Source organism: Nicotiana tomentosiformis, chromosome 11 (genome assembly GCF_000390325.3).
Source record: "Nicotiana tomentosiformis chromosome 11, ASM39032v3, whole genome shotgun sequence".
In the NCBI taxonomy this organism is placed as follows: Eukaryota; Viridiplantae; Streptophyta; class Magnoliopsida; order Solanales; family Solanaceae; genus Nicotiana; species Nicotiana tomentosiformis.
In genome coordinates, this window is record NC_090822.1 from 55,080,801 (window position 1) to 55,103,684 (window position 22,884).

At 37.4% G+C, this 22,884-nt stretch overlaps 1 long non-coding RNA gene across 1 annotated transcript; it reads right to left on the bottom strand.

Moving 5' to 3' along the window:
• Window positions 1-7,845: 7,845 nt before the first annotated feature.
• LOC138900867 (uncharacterized) lies at window positions 7,846-9,855 on the bottom strand. The gene is made up of 2 exons (XR_011412176.1): window positions 9,642-9,855; window positions 7,846-8,254 (listed from the first exon to the last, which is right to left on the bottom strand). It is a non-coding gene; the product is annotated as an uncharacterized lncRNA (long non-coding RNA).
• Between the last annotated feature and the right edge of the window lie 13,029 nt (window positions 9,856-22,884).

The window sequence follows — 22,884 nt, forward strand, 5'->3', positions numbered from 1 at the left end:
GTATGTAAGTGTGAATTATCATAAATGAAATAAAATCATACACTCAATTAGAATTTATTATACGTATACGGAAATGAAGTGTAATTTATACAAAAGCACACGGATGATAAACATTATATATATAATTGATCAAGTTTAATTGATATAGTCGTTGTATCCAACATGCTAAGTATATATATATATATATATATATATATATATATATATATATATATATATATATATATATATATATATATATATATATATATATAATTGATCAAGTTTAATTGATATAGTCGTTGTATCCAACATGCTAAGATATATATATATATATATATATATATATATATATATATATATAGTGTAAATAATAATAATTTATAAGTGGTTGACTATTTTTGACCATTTGTACTAACCGAAATCGGTCGGTATATTCATAATAATGTAAAAAAAATATTTTTGTTATGGGAAAAAAATAATTGAGCCTGGGCGGGAATAATTAAATTAAAATTTCCGACTGACTTCGGTCGGTATACTTGAATTCTTTTTATTAAATATTTTTTTGGTAGATAATATATAAAGTCTGACCAGGTTTTGGTCAAATATTGATCAATTTCCGACCGACATCAGTCGAAATTGTTATATTTGTCACACAAAGCACTGTTTCTTTATTGTGGGATCAATATTTTTTAGTCAAAATTTTTATTTGACTTTCGCGACCGATTTCGGTCGGTATGGTTTGGACGGATTTTGGTAGATTTCTAGTAGTGATGGTTTTGTCATAAGAAGTGCTTGTGATTTATTCTTAAGAGCTTTCAAGATGGAGGATTAAATCGAGTGGAGTTGGTAAAGGTCATGTTTAAGGTTCCATCCAATAGCACCTTCCCCATTTTCCGTTCCCTCACAATAAAAAAAAAAAGAGAGGGTGAAACTTAAATAATAGCATCATTATCACTAATATATTGAGCAACACTTAAGTTTTTGGTAACATTAGGCACAAGCAATACAATCTTTAACTATAACGGCTTAGAATAACCAGACAAAGTTTAATTTCCAACATGACTTATAGCCAAACCTGCACCATTATCAACATGAAATGCTCTCCTCAAAAAATGATGGTGGTGAGATCACTTGTAATATGATTTATTGCACCAGAGTCTGGGTACCAAGCTGGATCATTCATGGTTGATGGCTGGCAAGAAAAATATCCATTTGCTGCTTAGACGGCGTCTGATAAACATGATCGAACTGATGATAACAATTCATTGTTGTATGCCATGCATGTTGCAGACTTGACATTGAACTGAAGCATAATTACAGTTATTCTTCTACCACCATCATGACCCAAACTGCAGGGCTGCGACGAACACCTGATGTCTTACTCAACTGTGTACCAATGTAACATATCTTTCTTATCATACTGTCTTGGGTAAATGAGTCGGAAAGACCGTCACGAGATAACCAGAATAAAACATAAGGAACTACTAGACATAGGACGACCCAACATAATATACAAACTTTCACATGTGACATACGGGCCTATAAGACCCAAAATGATCACTTGTACATTCAAAACATAGGCCGACAAGGCCATACAATCTTTCATATGTATGACATCTATTTACAAGCCTCTAAGAGTACAGAAACGTCATAAAGGTCGGGACAAGGACCCACAATACCAATCATTAGATGTCCAAATCATACCGACCAAATAGGCAACTCCGGAGCAAGTGGAGTATGCCAACACCTTTTGCTGAGCTGATAGCCTACTTGGAGGACTGTTGACCTGTCTATCGGGACCTACGGCATGAAACCAGCATCCCCAGGAAAAAGGAACGTCAGTACGAATAAAGTACCGAGTATGTAAGGCATGAAAATCAGTATATGAAAGAAGTGAAAGAAACATAGAGTAAAGGACTCAACTTATAAGTTTTAACAGCTCTGTGAATCATGAAGCATTTAGAATGTCATACATATGCATATATGTCATATCATGCATAGGTATATGCATAAATAACATCATCAAGCCTCTGAGGGCATCCCATCATATCATCTCGGCCTTAGTGGGCGAAATCATCAAAGTATACCAGCTGATTAGTTGCTGATGTATATATAACGCTGTAACTTTTCCCCATATCCTATACATATAATATACGTGTATATATGTAAATGATTGCAATGCATACGGAAGTAAGTCGATAAGATAACTCGGAATGTCATAAGATTAATATGCCTTCAGTTTATATCATGAAATAAACCTTATCAACTTATGTATTTTCTGAGACCCATGAAAAGACGATATAATAACAGGACACATGGGGAATCAAGAACATAGACACCCCTAGTACTTCTAAGAATAGAGTCATTTGTGAAAGTTGTGTGTTTGCTCGTTTCGTTTGTATCATATAGATCATGCCAAAAGAAAAGAAGGGATAGCCTTAACATACCTTTGTCGTATACTTAACCTCATGGCGTTAGTTCAACCCGTTAGTACTTCAAACTACAACAGCGATATGAAAGCATTGTTAAGCTTACGGAAGCTGGAATTCAACACAAATGGGCAACTAGCTCGTCTACGAGTAATTGGACAGCACCTCCCCTTAATCTTTTCCTTTCCTAAAATCAAACAACAAGACCAACATGCCCGGAATGTCAAAAAACATATTACATCAATATCACACCTTAAAATCCATCGCAATACATCGCCAAAATAATCCACACAATCTCACACAACAACCCAGAGCTACATTGCACTTTTCCATAGATAAAATTTAACTAGAACTTGAATACACTTCAGTACTGACAACCACAATAAACAAAGGTTATACATACTGATTTTCAAGCCACAACACAATATAAAAACGAACTCATAGCAGTCCACAAATTATAGCAACTCAAAATTTATTTTCAAATTATTACTTCATCAGTTCTTACTCTCACAACTTAGTTAAGGCAATAATTAGCTTAAAACAACACGCCCAACCCGTATAATAACATGAAACTACTCCAAACAGTCTATAACACCTCAACAACTTCAACTCGATTTCCAGCCCCTACTTCACAAGTCATTCACCAAATAACTTAGCTACAACTAAGATAAACTCAAATAAATGAAGAAGAGATAATTTTCTTACCTAGATCAGATGGATGAAACAATGGTAGTATCTTTCGCTTGATGACTATTAACTTGCTTCACTTCAGATCCTTCGAGGTTGGAGATTACCCTTTCACTTGAATTGAAAGAAGAAGAAGATTATCAGCAACTTCTTGAGGGTTTGGAGCAGATCAAAATAGGAGAGACTTTTGTGGATTTCTTTATATTTCTACTACTTGGATATTATGAGGAGAGGTTTCTTGATTCATCCCCTAAAAAGGCCCTCTTGGCTAACCTACACATGTCTATTTAGGTTGACTAATTTGGGCCTTCCCTTTTTGGAAGTAGGTGACATACCTACTTGTCACCTGCTTGGTTACTTAATAGGTGTCACATGCTGCCCTTATTCACTTATACACTTGTTTTTTTTATCATTTAATAATCATGATATGTGTTAAGTAGCTCAAGCTAGTAGGACAGGTAAGCAAGTAACTCAAGCTAGTAGGACGGGTAAGCAAGTAGCTCTAGCAAGTATCCCGGTAAGCAAGCATCTCAATTTTATGTATCCATTATCTCATTTGTTTTTCCCAAGTCTCATTCATCTTAACTTACTTAAGACTTCAATAAACCTTCCTTAGCCTTGTAGAAGGATTTCATCCTTGACCTTACATTGGATAATCTTATAATGACAGTGATGTCTGAAGTACGGGGTGTAACCTCACTTCCCCCTTAGAAATGTTTGTCCCCGAATGTTAACTCTTAAAGTCTTGCGAAAATGAGGCATAACACCATTAAATTACTTTATATACTTTCAATGAGGATCTCATTTCTGAGCTTACATCAATTGACTTACGACGTACTTTCACGTACGAAAACATAGGGTGTAGCATCATTCCCCCTTTGGAATATTTGTCCTCCAATATTGACTGATGCACTTATCATTCTCATAACCTATAGCTCTTACGAATACTTCAATATTGTCCTTGCCACCTAGGCAACTGTTTCGTGAATAAATCCAAAGGCCAGGGCTTTCCCCCCCTTTAGGCCTCTTTCTCACACCATGACTTGTGGTCGAAATTATTCCAATCTCGTAACTATTGCTACCTTCTATCATGCAGCTTGTACGACTTTGTCCTTGTATGTGCGCCTAGCGACTCTTCTATCCTTTTTCCTCCAGCTTTTAGCCAATCTCCAGGCTTCACATTGTGAACATAATACATAACTATGACAAGTTGTCCCTCTGGGCATCTATAGGTGTACTGAAGTTCTTCTCTCGATACTTTGTCGAACTTACGGCCATTGCTATATCTTGTTTCATACCCTTGGTTATATATGCTTATGTCTTTACTAAATGTAGGTAGGTCACACTGTACTATAACTCTTACTTTGGTTTATTATTATCGGGGTTTTCTACCCAACTCGAGGTTACTCTCTCACTACTTATCCTATATGTATAAATTTAAGTCCTTTAATGCTTTCTTATTATTGTTCATCTAAAGAATGACATCCTTATCTCTTCTCATATATTAGAACTTTTATCCATCTATTGTTGATTAACCTTAATGTGGATCTATAATCTACCACTGATAACTTGAAACCTCTTACGTAATACATTATCACTAGGGCTCACGTCGCATCGGGGTAAATCTGAAGTGATTTGCCTGATCCACCTTAGGGACGATACTATACTTCAAAAACCGTATTTCATAGCATCTGAACGTGATTCATCTTATGGCAGGTATTCTAATCCCTTGCAATTCATGATATCCTTTCTCGTTAAATCATTACTTCAATCGAAGACTATATTCCTAAACATCATCCTCTTATTGCTTATTAGACTCACACTCATATTCTACTACCAGGGCAGCATTCCATCTCTTCTAAATTCTCCTAGTCTTAAACTCCTCCGAGTTTATTCAAGCTATACTAAGCATTCTATAACTTACGAAAACCATCTTCGTTTTGATGGGCTTAATTTTGTAGCCTTACATATTCTTGTCACCTTCTCACTCACCATTTCTTACCCTTACTCTATCTACCTAAAGCCTTGTCACTCTACCATACTTTAGCTTGTGACCTACACATATCTATTTATACTACTCACAACCTTCCTTTAACTTGCTAGCACTATAGAGATCCTTTCGTGCCTTCTCAGTTGTCTTTAGATGCATGCAATTACTTTTCCTGGTCATTCTACCACTTGTTGCATGAATACTTGGCTTATCTTATTGTCTACGAATACTGAAATTTCCTGTAACTTATATGATCTCAAATATCACCTTTAATTTTCTTTCTTCCCATTCATTAGCCACAATATGTGCCACTTTTTTATGGAGTGCATACAATGTTGTAGAGAGACTGTTGTTACAAGACCAGTTCTTCTTCAAGTTACTATGCTTAGGTTGAAGCTTTCTTCCTTATTTCCTCAGCAAGTCTTTCGTTGTAGTACTTAGGGGAGACCCTCTGACTCTTGTAAAGTTGTGAGCTTATTACATCATATATGTGACAGAATTTTTGATGTTCTTTCTCGCCTATAATTATCCCTAGATACTTATCTCCGCGCCTTTGTGCTCGTAGGGTTTCTTCTGAACTGAAATTTTTTACTGTCTTCCCAATGGCACTCTCTTTTATTTCCATAACACTTATATGGTACCTCTAACTACCCCAACTCCTATCTGAATATTTCTCAAATACTACAATGTCATATCTGTGAGACTGAATTTACTATGTTGGGGTTCACTACGTTATCTTGCATGATCTGCTGATTTGACTGTATCCTCTTGTCTAGTCATAACTAGGCTCTTCCTGAATCAACTACTAACTACTCATTGGTCCGTTCTCATATCTATATTCTGCATAATCTCTCTTGGGATATGTCATTTGTCTTAACTTATTTCTCACACTGGCTCCTGATGTATCAAGTGTCCATTCGCACTTATTTATCAATAACATCCTGGTCGGGAACTCTTACTGCCTCTCCTCGGTGTCGTGCTTGCATAATATTCTAGAGTTGTGACATATTTGTAGGATATGAATAAATGCAACCTCATCCATTTTGCCTTTTTGCCACAATGTTCCTTTACCATTACCTGAACCGCTTAACTCCGACTTAATACCACACCACACCATCTTCCCCCATTTAGAGAAGTACTAAGATTTAGTGCTACGACAATCTACCTATAGATGTTTTACCTCTTCATCTTTGGCATCTTTTCACATTATCAATGACCCTTACTCGCCTTACAGTAATCCTTATGTACTAGGGATAACTGAATCCCTTACGCACAAGGGTGACACCTAGTGTAACTGACAAATTTAGTCCTTTAAGGTTAACTCTGCTCACAGTGCTTGCTTTAGGGAAACGTCTTCCTGGATGAACTTTAAAGGTTATTCTGTTGTTGTCTATTTTATTATTGCCAGAACGCTATCTCTGAAATTATCATGATGTCGACTATTATCAAATCTTCTGATCCCTAATTCATGTTCAGTTTATCTTGTTCACTAGCATGTACTAATTTCTATTACTCTGGGGATCTAACTTAGCCTTCTGGTAATCACGTTCGAGTCACCAACTCATTTATCGAAATGAGGGTATGACTTTATGGCTTATACAATTTTATTGTCTTAAGGCCTGTCACCTCTTGTCTTTTCCTTCACTTGACTATAGACTCTTTCATACTGTCATATTTTGATTTACCTTTATCACCAATTTATCACATCTTACTCATAATGCTTCATTTAGTCTCTTCTTATTCTCCAGCTAATATTTATGTCCATCACTTTATTCTGAAAACTTTAAAAAAATATTCTTTCACTTTTAGCTCCCATTGCTTCAACTCATTGGCACTTCAAGTGACCTAACATTCACTTTTTTTACTAGGGAAGAGAGTCATACTAAGGTAAATACTTATCCCCTATGGGATTCCACTACCTATCTTTTGAAATTTCTGAACATTCTAGTATTCATATCTGACTGTACTATTCTAGAGTGCACCATCTGGGTGTCTTGCAAGGAGATCTATTATCATGTTTGCACTAACCTTTGAAAATGTTAGAAAACGCTAACAATCCATCTACCATTTTGGGTTACTCTTACCACAGCTGGATCCTGATATCCCGTTCTTCTCTTAAACTATATCTGTTAGCTCCCATATGGAATAACTGAGATGGGTGTGACCAATTGTACATACCTATGTTACTATTGAAGGTAACTCAAAATGCTTATATTCCTTAGTCTCAACTGTAAATATTGATAGTATTTCACGTTGCTTCTTTTACATGCTAAAACTTGTATCTACCTTCTGATTTTTTTATTTCTTTTTACCATATGTGTGGATAGATATTCTTGCCTTAGGGCTCCTTATCAAGAAGCTTACATGTCTTAGTACACAAATGATCAGCTGAAGACCTCACATTTACTCATCATAAGCATGATACTTCCTCTTACTCAACTCTTTAACATCCACATTGAATCTCTTACCAACTGTATTTTTGGATGTTGCTATCATTGTATTATGAATAAAATAGAATTTAGGAGTATGAATTCTTACAACTAAGCTCTACCATACGGTCTAGAGTAAGAAGAAAGAGTGACAATCCTAAATGCCCTGTAGCCTCCTGCTTATAAGTGTGGTGCACAACACACCCATAAATAAGACTCTACTAGACATGGCTTGTAGACTCCCTAGGATAGAACAGCTCCGATACAACTTTTGTCACGACCAAAACCGTAGGGCCGCAACAGTCACCCGATGTCTTACTCAATCGAGTACCAACGTAACGTATTTTTCTTATCATACTATCATGGGTAAATGAGCCGAAAAGGCCGTCATGAGATAAACAGAATAAAATATAAGGGAATACTCGACATAGGACGACCCAACATGATATACAAACTTATACCTGTGACATACGGGCCTATAAGACCTAAAATGATCACTTGTACACTTAAAACATAGGCCGACAAGGCAATACAATCATTCGTATGCAAGACATCTGTCTACAAGCCTTTAAGAGTACATAAATGTCATAATGGTCGGGACAAGGCCCTGCCATACCAATCATTACATGTCCAAAGCATACCGACCAAATAGGCAACTCCGGAGCAAGTAGAGTGAGCCAACACCTTTCGCTGAGCTAATAGCCTACTAGGAGGTCTTTCAACCTGTCTATTGGGACCTGCAGCATGAAACACAGCGTCCCCAGGCAAAAGGACCGTCAGTACGAATAAAGTACCGAGTATGTAAGGCATGAAAAGCAGTATATAAAATACATGAAAGAAACATGGAGTAAGGGACTCAACCTGTAAGTCTGAACAACTCTGTGAATCATGAAACATTTATAATATCATGCATATGCATATAAATGACATATCATGCATATATATATGCGTACATAACATCATCAAGCTTCTGAGGGCATCCCATCATATCATCTCGGCCTCAGTGGGCGAAATCATCAAAGTATACGAGCTGATCAGGTGGTGGTGAGTATATAACGATGTAACCTTTCACCATACCCCATATACATATAATATACGTGTATATAATACCATCTGGTCATGGGTCAATACATGTATAAATGAATGCAATGCATAAGGAAGTAAGTCGATAAGATCTTTCGGAATGTCATAAGATTAATATGCATTTGGTTAATATCATGAAATAAACTTTATCAACTTATGTATTTTCTGAGACTCATGAACATACGATATAATAACAAGACACATGGAGAATCAAGAACATATGCACCCCTAATACTTCTAAGAATAGAGTGATTTGTGAAAGTTGCATATTTGCTCGTTTCATTTGTATCATATGGATCATGCCAAAAGGAAAGAAGGGATAGCCTTAACATTCATTTGTCATATACTTAACATCATGGCGTTGGTTCAACCAGTTAGTACATCAATCTACAACAACGATATGGAAGCATTGTTAGGCTTACGAAAGCTAGAATTCAATACAAATGAGCGACTAGCTCGTCAACGCGTAATTGGACAGCACCTCCCCTAATTCTTTTCCTTTCCTCAAATCAAACAATAAGACCAACATGACCAGAATGTCAACAAACATATTACATCAATATCCCACCTTAAAATCCATCGCAATACATCATCAAAATAGTCCACACAATCTCACACAAGAACCCAGCGCTACTTTGCACTTTTCCATCTCTAAAATTTAGCTAGAACTTGAATACACTTCAATACTGACAACCACAATATACTCAAGTTATACATACTAATTTTTAAGCCACAACAAAACATAAAATTAACTCATAACAGGCCATAAATTACAGCAACTCAAAATTCATTTTTAGAATATTACTTTATCAATTCTTACTCTCACAACTTAGTTAAGACACCAATAAGCTTAAAAACAACATGTCCAAGCCAATACTCACATGTGACAAACATATAATAATATAAAACTACTCCAAACAGTCTATAACACCTCAACAACTTCAATTCAATTTTCAGTCCCTACTTCACAAGTCCTTCACCAAACAACCTAGCTAGAACTTAGATAAACTCAAATAAATGAAGAAGAGATTATTTTCTTACCTAGATCAGATCTTGTAGGGATGAAATAATGGTAGTATCTTTCCCTTGATGACTATTAACTTGCTTCACTTCCGATCCTTCAAGATTGGAGATTACCCTTTAACTTGAATTGAAAGAAGAAGAAGATTATCGACAACTTCTTGAGGGTTTGGAGTAGATCAATTTGGGAGAGAATTTCGTGGTTCTCTTTATATTTCTACTACTTGTATATTATGAGGAGAGGTATCTTGATTCAGCCCCTAAAAGGCCCTCTCGGCTAACCTACACATGTCCATTTAGGTTGATAAATTTAGGCCTCCTCTTTTTGCAAGTAGGTGACACACTTACTTGTCACCTGCTTGGTCACTTAATAAGTGTCACATGCTGCCCTTATTCACTTATACACATGTCTTGTCCTCATTTAATAACCATGGCATGTGTTAAGTAGCTCAAGCTAGTAGGACAGGTAAGCAAGTAGCTCAAGCAAGTCTCCCGGTAAGCAAGCAGCTCAATTTTATCTATCCATTATCTTATTTATTTTTTTCCAAGTCTCATTCATTTTAACTTACTTAATACTTCAATAAACCTTCCTTATCCTTGTAGAAGGATTTCATCCTTTTTGAGCTTACATTAGATAATCTTATAATGACAGTTACGTCTGAAGTACGGGGTGTAACATCACTTTTCCCGTAGAAATATTCGTCCCCGAATGTTAACTCTTAAAGGCTTGCGGAAACAAGGCATAAAATCATTAAATTACTTTATATACTTTTAAAGAGGATCTTATTTCCGAGCTTACATTATTTGACTTACGACATACTTCACCTACTAAAACATGAGGCGTAATAACCACGTCCCTAACCTCTGCCACCACCCCTTTCCCCCAGCGCATTGGTCGGGATTACGGTAGGAGTTTCCTTTAAAGTTATTTTTTCCTCTATCACTTGGATTCAGATTCGTAGCATATAGGTTTTACTGAGCCAATCCTTGCTCTAAGGTATTCATTTTCTTCCAGCTTGCACTCATGGCTGAGTAGTAGTGCACGGAGGTCAACAAGTATTATCGAATCTACCATATAAGTGACAAAACTACCAGAACATCATAATATGGGCGAAGTCTACCTAGTATATATAAAACTAGGTCTTCGCCAATAACAGGATGAGCAACAACAGCCAAGTTATCCATAAGAGTTTTCATCTTTTGAAGGTATTCCACCATTGAAGTATTACCCTTTTTTGTAGTTCGAAGGTGAAGCTGCAGCCGCATGATTCTTTCCTTGGATTGTGAGGTAAACATATTCTCAAATGTTTTCCAAACTTGTCGATAACAAAAACACGGCCAACCACCTGGATTAAAACACCTTCTGTGAGGGTGGATAGAATCAAAGAAAGTAGCAGTTGATCCTGCTTTTCCCCCGTAGTGTTCGCTGGATTTATGGAGGCTCCAGACAAGCTTTCATTAGTTGAACTGCTAGAAATCATTCGAGAGAAACATGTGTGTGTTCCATCAATGTACCCTTCTTTGACCGCCGAAAATATTTGTGAATTCTATATGATATAGTTGTTTCTCTCAAGTGTTATTAAATTTAAGTGAGTTACAATGGCTGAGAGTAGGCTAGAGTTTGATGATGTCATTTGGGTAGTGAGGGAAGGTAAAGCCATGGATGCCACTGGACGTGAGTGATGTACTTTCAAGATTTTGCATCTCACGTACAAAGAAGAGAAAAAAATAAAAGCATCCAGCTAAAGTTTTTCACAACACTAGCGAAAGCGTTCTTCAAACTCACGTTTTAGAAGAATATAAGATTTAAAGAAACCTCACCCACACGTTCTTCAATCCGCAAGATTGCAAGAAGCGTTGAATAAAGAAAGAACACTGAAATAAAAAGTAAATCACGTTTTTGAAGCAAGAGCTTAGAAAAACTAATAACCCCTTTAAATAGGTCTTACAATGAGTAAAATTGATAAAGTTAAGCAAAACTAATTCTAATATAAGAATAAGTCTAAGAAAATTTATCCTAACTAAAATATGAAAAAGTATTCTAGTAAGAATAGACTACTAACTAACAATCCTAGTTTGACTAGAATGATAAATATAAATCTACTATGAAATCCTATTCTTTATGAAAAAGAAATTCTAATCTTGAATGGATTTGTGGACTTCTTAAATTTCATGGATTCCTAACCTTTTTGATCTTGCATCATTCTTCCCTGGTTGAAAAAGACTCGTCCTCGAGTCTAACACGTTAGATGGTGCAAGATTTTCTATAGTAAAGAATAGGGACCTAATGCTCACCAGATTTCAAATTACATTTTGCTAGCTTATCATAGAGCTTTATCGAGTTGTAAGAAAATTTAGCATTTGGTCGAACCAAATTCCACTTTCTAAGTTTTAACTTTCTACTAAGCCTTCTCTATGTGATCTTTCTATGTTGACTCTCAAACTTCAACTTGCGATATGAAGTTATTGAAGTAAGAAGTTTATGGAACTTAACCAATTACATGTCTAGCTTTAAATTAAGCATGGAGTTTAACGCTCTTCTTCAGAATGCTTCAATTGCAACGCTTATACACTAACAATCACTTTGACGATAGCCATATATATTTATGACGTGATGACATCTTGTTTCTCCAATATATCTCAAACTCTCTATTATCCACTCTTTTTTAGGAAATATTTCCTCTTGCTCATGCATATTTTTATGGATTTTAGGATTAACGCAATGTATTGACTAGTCTGGAATAATAGAGTCGACCATCAAGTCAATATCGTGTTGAGCATCTCGAAAATGCAGAAAGTAATGACACCAATGGCTGGATACTCCAATGGATCATCATAAAATTTTGGTGGTAAATCCTCAACTTATGGATCTAATACATGTTCCTCGTCTCATCGATATTGGTCTTTATCAGTTTTGTCCTCTTCACTACCATGATTATGTGAATATTTATCATATTAGGTATGGTGCCTTGGTACTCTTATGCCTTGGTCAGATTGAACCTCTTCAACTTGCTCAATATATCTTGCTCTATGCAATTGAATTGATTGATATCGAATTGATAGACATAGCGGTAGTACTGATGTATTATGTAAGCACCAAACCTTCAACCAATTCAGTCAGATACCTTATTGAATCGGTCAAACTATTTAGCTGTACTTTAATTTCTTCATTGTCTCGTTCAAGGACTGAAGTTCTTAATTTTTGAATTTTTAATTGAAGATCCATTGAAGAGGATCACAAACTTTCTATTTTCTTATTTGGTGGCACGATGAATAAGATAGCAAGTTAAGAATTCAAACCTGGAACATATGCTCTGATACCAAATTGATGTACTTTCAAAGTTTTGCACCTCTCAAGTACAAAGAAAAGAGAGAAACAAAAGCACCCCGCTAAAGTTTTTTACAAAACTAGCAAAAGTATTTTTCAAACTCACGTTAGAAGAATGTAAGATTAAATGAAACCTCACCCAAATGTTGTTCAATCCCGCAAGATTGCAAGAAGCGTTGAATAAAGAAAGAATAGTGAAATAAAAAGTAAATCACGTTTTTGAAGCAAGAACTTAGAAAAACTAATAACCCATATTTACTTTCAGCATATTGAGCCCTTTAAATAGGTCTTACAATGAGTAAAATTGATAATGTTAAGGAAAACTAATACTAATTAAACTAATAAGACTAAGAAAACCTACCCTAACTAAAATAGGAAAAAGAATTCTAGTAGGAATAGACTACCAACTAACAATCCTAGTTTGACTAGAACTATAAGTATAATCCTACTAAAACAAGAATCAATTTAGTAGGAAATAAGAAATATGAAGTCCTAATCCTTATGAGAAAGAAATTCCAATCTTAAATGAATTCTTGGAATTCTTGAATTTCTTGGATTCTTCACCTTCTTGATCTTGCATCAGTGAGTCACCGCTTTGCTATGATGCCATGAAATGGTTTATTGAATCTAACACTTATATTTACAACGGAAGAGGAGACCTATACTTATACATGGGCCTTGTACAAGTTGTATGCTATGCAAACTCTATCGATGATAAGGTAGTTGAAGTGATAAGGGAAATACCTATCTAACTTTCGTAACCTAAGTTGTCTCACGTGACTGGAAAATTGAAACTCTAGCTGATCCATATCCTAACAGAGGGAATAAGATTCAGTTACGAAGAGAATATAAAGGGAAAAAAAGTTTGTGTGCATGCGTGCGAGGAGATGTGAATAATTAGGAGAGGTGAAGTGAATAAAGGGTAAAATAACTCTTTTACTTTAAGTTATAACCTTTATCTCAGTCTTCCAATTAGGTATATTAGTTTGCTATATCTATTACTCCCCTTGTTCAATTTATGTGAACCTATTTCGTTTTTAGTTAGTTTTAAAAAATGAACCAATTTCTTATAAGGAAACTCTTAATTTTTGGATTCATATATTGCCTTAATTAGAAACTTTCACAACCACACAAATAATATGACATGCTTTACACTACAAGTTTCAGATATTTTTCTTTTTTCTTAAATTCCGTATCCATTCAAATAAGTTCATATAAATTGAAGTCGAGGGAATAATTAAAAGCAAATATAGAGTTACTATGTTTCAGTCTTGTCTAATTCTTTTCTTAAACTCTTAGTGTTTCTCTGATTTTTTTATTTTTCATTTTTCTCCCTCCCTTATTGCTGTTTCTTATATTACAAATACTCATTATTGTAGACATTTTAGATTCAGGTATGAAACAACTATATAATATATTCTTGTTAGATTTCTTCACTATAAACAATGGAAAATGATGAAGTAAACCAAATAGAATATGAGCAATTATGAAAACATGTTTTTGTATGCAAAAAATAGATGTTTATTGGATTATATAGTTTTTGTGTCTATGCAAAAGAGATGTTTATTAGAGTATATAGTTTTTGCATGTCTAAGCTTCAATCATTTGGAAATGTTTTCGAAAGAAGAGAAAAAGGACGAAAGAAACGAATATGGTTGACCGAGGATTTCATTCCAAGTGACACTTATTTATGTTCATCAAAGGCATCTCAATGTATACAAAAGGAAATTTCCAATAAATATAACTATATATTCTTATTCGCCCGATAATCATGGACTAAACGAGCATTAATGGGGATGTGGCGACAAAATGCGTTTATAGATTTTCCCATCTTGTCAATACAAATTTGACAATATGTCAATTGTTAACTTAATTCGAGACCAAAAAACATGCTTATTTTATGGAAATAAGAAAAGAAAAAGGAAGAATAAGTAGAAAACGGAAAAAATAATTATACCTAAAAGCACGAAGCCCCTTAACGGAATATTATTATCTTTTTTTACTCTTTAAAAACTATACTTCACATTGGATAGATTTGAAATTTAAATTTATTTTCTAATATTTAGCATTTTAAAATTAATTAACTATGTGACCATGTAAAAAATTGTAATATTTAGGAATCCTAAGCACATACAAATACATGTAACATAGATAGCTACTTTGAAATACTCCGGATACGTTTGGGTGGAAGATACTTACCTTAATATACAGACATAGGACCCGTTTGTCCATAAAAAAGTTTTTCTTTTTCTGAAATTTCTTTTAAAAAATGTATCTGTACATGAAATTTTGTATGTTTTTTGGAAATTTTTAAAATTGTTAAATTTTTGTTTTCCTACTTGCAATATTTTTTTTAAGTGAAATGCATGTCCAAACATAATTTTAAAGTTCAAATACTAATTTTCAATTTAACCCTAAACTACTTTTTTCTCAAAATTTACAATTTTTATGTCCAAACACCTACTTAGAATACCTCACCTCCTTTTTTTTCGTAATTACCTTTAAAACTCAAAATTTCTCTGAAGAATAATATTACCAACTGCATCATCTTCAAGCAAGTTTAAGTACATAAGTAATTCAATTTCAATGCTTTCTCTTGGAATAGATTCTAACCCTTCAATTTCAATGCTTTCTCTTGGAATAAATAAATTAATTAGTCTTTACATAATAGTACATAAGTAATTCAATTTACAGCTACAATTTTGATCACATAAGCATGTGATGTAGGCTGATTGAGATATAACAGGGTTTTAGTTAATGAAGGTAGTAGCTCTCGAAATTTGGTGTTGGTTTGAAGAAAAATTCTACAAAAATTATAATAACGAAATAATTGCGACTAACAAAATCTTTTAATTTCTTATTTTTTTATGCTCAACATAACTATTTACACGAAAAACGGATAGAGTTGAATTTATACGTAGTTCTAAGGGTACATGATATAAATTGATACAAATTGCGAAAGATATGTAAATGAATATCGAAATTAGTTATAAAAGAAATGAATGCCAACCCGATGAACTAGTTGGCCTAAGCCTTCAAGTTTTATCACCTCCAAATTGAGTGAAGAACGATTGGTAGAAGAAACAATATGACTAAATATCAAAAGCCAAAAAGGGTAGTATTTGCTCTCTTTTCTGTATATCTCAGAATGAATGCCCCCCTCTTACAAATGATAACAACTCTTAATATAGTGGGGGAATCCTATTTTGGATAAATTAAAAATACATAGTGGGGATTCCATGATAGATTAATTAATTAGCTTTTCCTTGATTCAAGCCGTGATTTCCGCCGAGATTCTCTCCCCAATTGCGGCTGTAACAGTTTTTTTATTTTTTGGCTCGATCTGGGTCTTGGCCAGTCTCGGTATTAATCAGTCTCTAGGTCTCGAGCTCGATCTTGACTCAATCTCGATCATGATCGGTCTCTGGGGTTCGAGCTCGATAACCTAACTTCGCGTCATGGCTCGATATTACAATGATAAACCTTGGACTATCATGTTCCAATCTCGATTAATCATAAGAAGGGCAGACTCGGTTTTGACCGTATATCAGATAGTCCCCTCGTTTCTCGGAAAGAAGATGACGAGAAACGATATGAATTTTCAAACTTCGACTTAGTGGATGATGATGTCAGCAACGAGCCCGATTATGACGTATGTTACAAACGTCCAGTCGGTCTGGTTACCAAGGCATTAAATGTTTGTCACTCGTTGGTCGGCCACTACCGGTTCTGAACCGTCATCACCAGGCTATAAATATTCAAACTCTCATCCTCATCCAAACTTTTCACTCAAAAGCTTCTTCTCTATTCTTGAAAAAACTTCTTCGGTATCGGGCTGATGTGATCCGATCTCGAGGTACCAGTGTTCAATTATCGAGAAAATTCTTGACAACGTAAAATAGGAATGCAACTGGGGTGACAAGCACGTGGTAGTCCCATCGCTTGAGGAATCAATTACTACCCACGTGAAAGGGTTCTTAAGCGTTTATACTTATCCATTCACGTTGGGCCCGTTAGATCCTGTCATTGTTGCCTTTTGCAAAAGGTATGACGTGACCCTTGGCCAGATCCACCCTTCTTTTTGGAGAATAGTGATTCTCCTCCAATAATTCTCAAGCAAAATCGAGGGGTGTTTTTTCACCCTCGATCACCTTGTGCGCCTTTATAGTCCCCGACTCTATCGAGGAGGGTTAATCAAGCTTGTTCTCTGAGCCACCAAAGCATTGTTCTCAAGTATAGACGAGACTCGTGATCGAGGTTGGATGGGCCGATTTGTTCGAGTCAAAACCTCGGACCTGATCCCTGCCGATGACATGCCATTTTCTGAGAAATGGAATATGAACCGTGAGTACTTATTTCCCTTTGAGCGTTTTAATTTGTTATTGTCTTTCATTTTCTTGATCCACTCATTCTTTCCTATTACCACTGTGGCTCGGATGCCAGAACCGATTCTGAATCTTAAACAATGGGTTGAATATCTAGTGCTGCAGAGACCGTACTCCGAGCATGCTTGGGTGGAACTATCAAAGGTTCGATGAGAGGCCCGTAGTCATGGTAAGTCCCTTTCTTAGCTTGTTTGTCGTTCGATCTTCTTCACTTGCTTACCACCCTTTTTTTCCTTTGTAGGACTTTGGAAGGATGTTGCCATGAGGCCCCCATCTGGTTATGAAGAGGTCACTGCCCCGAAGCAGGTTAAAGAGAAGAAGATAAAAGATGTACCGAGTTCTCCGATCTCGGAAAAGAAAAAAACGCCGAAGAGAACCCGCAAGCCCAAGGGGGGCTCCGGTATCATGCCTTTGGACCAGCCGATTAAGGGACGAGTCCGAAGAAGGAGAAGAGGAATTAGCCTATGTACAGGCTAATGTTGTGATACAATAATCCTCCTAATCAGCGGAGGTAGATAAGGGAGCTTTGGCCATAATTTCTGAACAAGGAAAAGCCAAGACTATTCCATCTCAAGATGAGATAGTTGAAGGAGATGCCGGGGGCAGGACTTCTCAGGCAGCAGAAGATATTTTGAGAGATGAGCTCGGGATAGTTGATATTACTAGATCCCCACAGTTTTCGGATGCTATGATCCGCGAGGCCAGCATGTTGGAAGGTCGATCTTACAAGGGCATTCAGGAGTCGACTGATATCCATGACTTTTTGGATGGGCTCGAGTCCGCTGCTTCAGAGGATATTACCGGGTTTCGTGGATTACCGGTACCGAAGAAAACATCATGGTTGGGTGCTGTCGAATCTTCATCGGGCCCAAAATTGGTGGACCAATTCTCGGCCCCAAGTGTTGATCCCGACCGTAGGCGAAAAATAGTACTCTCCGTCCCGGAAGATGACCGAGTTTTCTCTTCCCCCGTGGGGATTGCTAGTTACCTTCGATTCTTGGTGACCGAAGAGGATCAAACCGTGATGAATGCGGTAGGACCCGCCAGCCTTTTCAACGAGGCCCAATATGCTGTGAATCGGGTAACTTCGATGGCATCTCTGCTGTTTCTTTTACACTAAGAGTTGTAGATAATTCTAACATTTTTTCCCATGTTTGTAGGCTCCGGTGTTGCATCACTAGGCCTTCCTCCGAATCCGAGAGGAGCATGAGGCTGAGGTTCGGAACCTTACTGAGAAGAGTGACTCCTACAAACTTTTTAGTGAGAAACTTCGAGCAGATTTGGCAGCGGCTCGGGAAGAGAACGAGAAGATGGCTGAGCAGGTATTCTGAATTCTCCACAATAGTGAAGATGAATTGGAGATAACCACTAACGATCCGATTCTAGTTCGGCAGAGGCTTGAATAGATCGGACGACTCAATTCGCATGTACATGAGATAATGACCGAGGAGGAAAAATTCAAAAAGAATATGGATATCCTCGTCTCGAAAAAAGAAGTCGTTCAAGCGCAATTGGAGTTGGCTGAGGCCTAACTTCGGGCTGCAAAAGAAAACTCCTCAGTGCAGATCGAGAGGATTAAGGAGCTTCGGCATCGGTTAGATTTGGCCAATTTTGATAAAGCAAGCTAGGCTAATGAACTCGAAGTAGCCAGATCCGAGGTGGCCGTAGCTAGATCTGAGGTGACCGAGGCTAATAAAAGAGTTGATGCTAAAGTGACCCAGTTTATGATCGATGTTGAGGTCAACCAAGCCAAGGCCAAGAGCATTGTCGAACATGCTAAATGGCAGGCTCAGAGGGAAGCTCTCGTGGAGATCAGTGCTCAATGCTTCGATGTTGAGGCCGAAATTGAAAATGCCAAGGCGGAGGAAGCCTGGGCTCGAAGGCTGGCCTTCCTTGAAGAAGACTCTGATAGCTCGAGCGAATCTGAAGACGGGGAAAATCCTGAGGACGCGGCCTCCAATGAAGACCAAGCCACTTAGGACATTAAGTTCTTTGTTTTTCTTTTGTATTTATTCTGGGGCCGATTTGGCCTCTTGTAAAAACCTTTGAATATAAACATAAGGCTTTTCTTGCCTTTTTGGGTTTTGCATTTTTCCTTTGCTTTTCTGTACTTTACAAAGGTCGAAAATGCCTTAGCATGAAATTGTGTTCGAGGGTTCGGGCAAACCTTGCCTTTATTTCCCTTCCGCCTTATAAATTTATGAAGTTGTATACTAAGGTTTGAGGTTCAGACAATTTGATTAAAACCGAACTAGTGTAGCCCTTAGGTCTTACGATCGAGTGAGTGCTTGCTTCGAACTATACGTAAGGTAACCCTAGGTTTTTAGTTGAGGGAGGATGATCTCTCGAACTCAAAGTAGAAAACAACCCTTAGGCTTCTGGAAAAAGATTTTTTATGGCTTTGTCCCCTTTTCGGCTTGAAAAAGTTTCTTATCATTTGTATTTGCGAATCTTGTAATGCCTTGGCATGAAATAAGGGATTGTTCGAGAGTTCGAACAATTTTGTACTCATTAGAGTTTTTGAGGCTTGATATTATCGAAGCCTTTTATGATTTTGCCGGGGGTAGCCCTTTTAACCGGTTTATGAAAGATTTTGTTACGGAATTCGGACGTCTCTGATCCGTATTAATTCAGTCGTAGCCTCTTTAGTTCGGGATTTGCCTCTTAGGCTTATTTTTCCGTTTTTGCTTCGAGCTCGCCTGAGTGCCAGTCCCCAAGTAGGGTGGCCGTGGCCTATAAAATCGAGGGTTGCCTCAAAGGTCTTATGATCTTCGGAGTTTATATAATTCGATCTCGTTTATTTTTCGGACGGTAGTCCCCGATTATGGGGGTAATCATCGAACTCCGGTCATGATCGGCCCTTAAGCTTGTTTGCATAATAGATCGAGAATATGAAATTGTGAAGTAGAAAAACTTTTCTAAGGTACGAGGTATTGGTAAAGAAGAATACTTCTCTTTATAAATCATTATACATGCGTGCATGTTCTGTACCAAGGCTCGAGCAAACTACGCAGGCATGGTTCGTTTGGCCCTTACAAATTTTTCCTATCGAGACCCAGCTTCCATGAAATAACTTTCTCGCATCAAACTTGATATTCGAGGGAAATGCCCTCCAATATTCGAGGTTGATTGTAAAGAGGCCTCAAATACTATTGAATTGTTCTAAGTTAGCACGATCAATGGCTGCCTCATTAAAAACCTCGCCGGAAAACCCATTTGGGACAAAACCGGTCCAAGGGAAAAAGAGTATAACGTGTGCTTTCAGACCTAAAGGCTTCGTGTTGAAACATAAATAAAATTGAGAGGGGTTGTACCTTAGCAGTAGTATCGTTTTAGGTGTGATACGTTCCAATTGCTCGGTAGTTGTTTGCCATTTATCATGCCGAGCTTGTAAGATCCTTTTCCGATGATTTCAAGAACCTGATACTGTCCTTCCCAGTTTGGACCGAGTTTCCCTTCATTCGGATTTTGGGTGTAGAAGGTAACTTTTCTTAGCACCAAGAGCCCGATGTTAAAATGTCGAAGATTGGTTCTTCGATTGTAGTACCTTTCGATCCGCTATTTTTGGGGCGGCCAATTGGACGAGAGCGGCTTCTCGTCTTTCGTCTAACAATTCTAGGCTCATATTCATGGTCTCGTTATTCGACTCCTTTGTTGCATATCGAAACCTGATGCTACGTTCTCCGACCTTGACCGGGATCAGAGCTTCGGCGCCATAAACCAACAAGAACAGTGTTGCTCTGGTACTAGATTTCAATGTTGTGCGGTATGCCCATAGGACCTCGGGTAGTATTTCTCTCCATTTTCCTTTGGCGTTGGTCAATCTCTTCTTAAGATTTTGGATGATGGTTTTATTGGTCGATTCGGCCTGTCCGTTCCCACTAGGATGATAAAGTGTTTATAGGATTCTTTTTATTTTGTGATCTTCGAGGAATTTAGTTACTTTGCTGCCGATAAATTATTTTCCATTGTCACATACAATCTCTGATGGCATCATGAATCGACATATGATGTGGTCCTAAATGAAGTCTATGACTTCCTTTTCTCTCACTTTCTCAAAAGCCTGTGCTTAAACGCATTTAGAGAAATAATCAATCATAAACAAAATAAACTGAACCTTACCTGGGGCTGATGAGAGGAGGCCAACGATGTCCATTCCCCATTTTATGAAGGGCCATGGGGATAGGATCGAGTGGAGTAGTTCCCCGGGTTGATGGATCATGGGCGCATGCCTTTGGCATTTGTCACATTTCCGAACGAACTCCCTTGCATCTTTGCTCATATCGGTCTAACAATACTCTGCTTTGATTACTTTGTGGACCGGCGAATCAGCACCGGAATGATTTCCACAAGTGCCCTCATGAATTTCCCGTAGGATGTAGTCGGTATCTCCCGGCCCCAAATATATTTCCAATGGTCCATCGAACGTCCTTCTAAACAGTGTTCCGTCTTCGAAAAAGGTGAATCGTGCTGCCTTTGTGCACAGAGATCTCGACTCCTTTGGATCTGATGGAAGCTTCTCGTTCTTTAAGTACTCTATGTATTTGTTTCTCCAATCCCACGTTAAACTTGTGGAGTTTATCTCGGCGTGACCTTCTTCGATTACCGATCTCATGAGTTGTACGACAGTCCACGAGTTGAGTTCGTCATCTTCGACCGATGAACCTAAGTTTGCAAGAGCGTCGACCTCGCTGTTGTATTCTCGAGGTACATGTTGCAAGGTCCATTCCTTAAATCGATGTAGAGTCACCTGTAGTTTATCCAAGTACCTCTGCATTCGATCTTCTCGGACTTCAAAAGTCTCGTTAACTTGGTTTACCATGAGGAGGGAATCACACTTAGCATATACGACCTTCGCTCCCAAGCTTCTAGCTAGTTCGAGACCTACGATCATGGCCTCATACTCGACCTTATTGTTAGTCAATTTTGTAGTTCTGATAGACTGTCTAACTTCATTACCTGTGGGTGAGTTTAGTACGATTCCTAGTCTGGACCCCTTCGCGTTCGAAGCACCATCCGTAAAGAGGGTCCAGACTCCCGAAGATGTACATGATTTTATCCGTAGTTCTTTTTCAATCTCGGGTACAAAGGCCGGCGTAAAGTCAGCCACAAAGTCCGCCAAGATTTGAGATTTGATGGTAGTTCGGGGTCGATACTCAATATCGTACCCACTGATTTCTATGACCCATTTGGCCAATCGACCCAAAAGCTCGGGTTTGTATAAAATATTTCGAAGAGGATAAGTTGTTACAACACATATCGGATGACATTGGAAATATGGTTTTAGTTACCTAGAGGCGCTTATTAAAATAAGCGCTAATTTTTCTAAGTGTGGATATCAAGTTTCGGCCTCGCCTAAGGTCCAACTAACATAATAAATAGGGAATTACGTACCTTGTTCTTCTCGAACCGGGACTCCACTTACCGTTATCTCTGAGACAGCTAAGTACAGGTAAAGTTGTTCATCCACTTTTGGGGTATGAAGCAGCGACGGGCTCGCTAAATACCGCTTTAGTTCCTCCAAGGCCTGCTGGCATTCCAGAGTCCACGC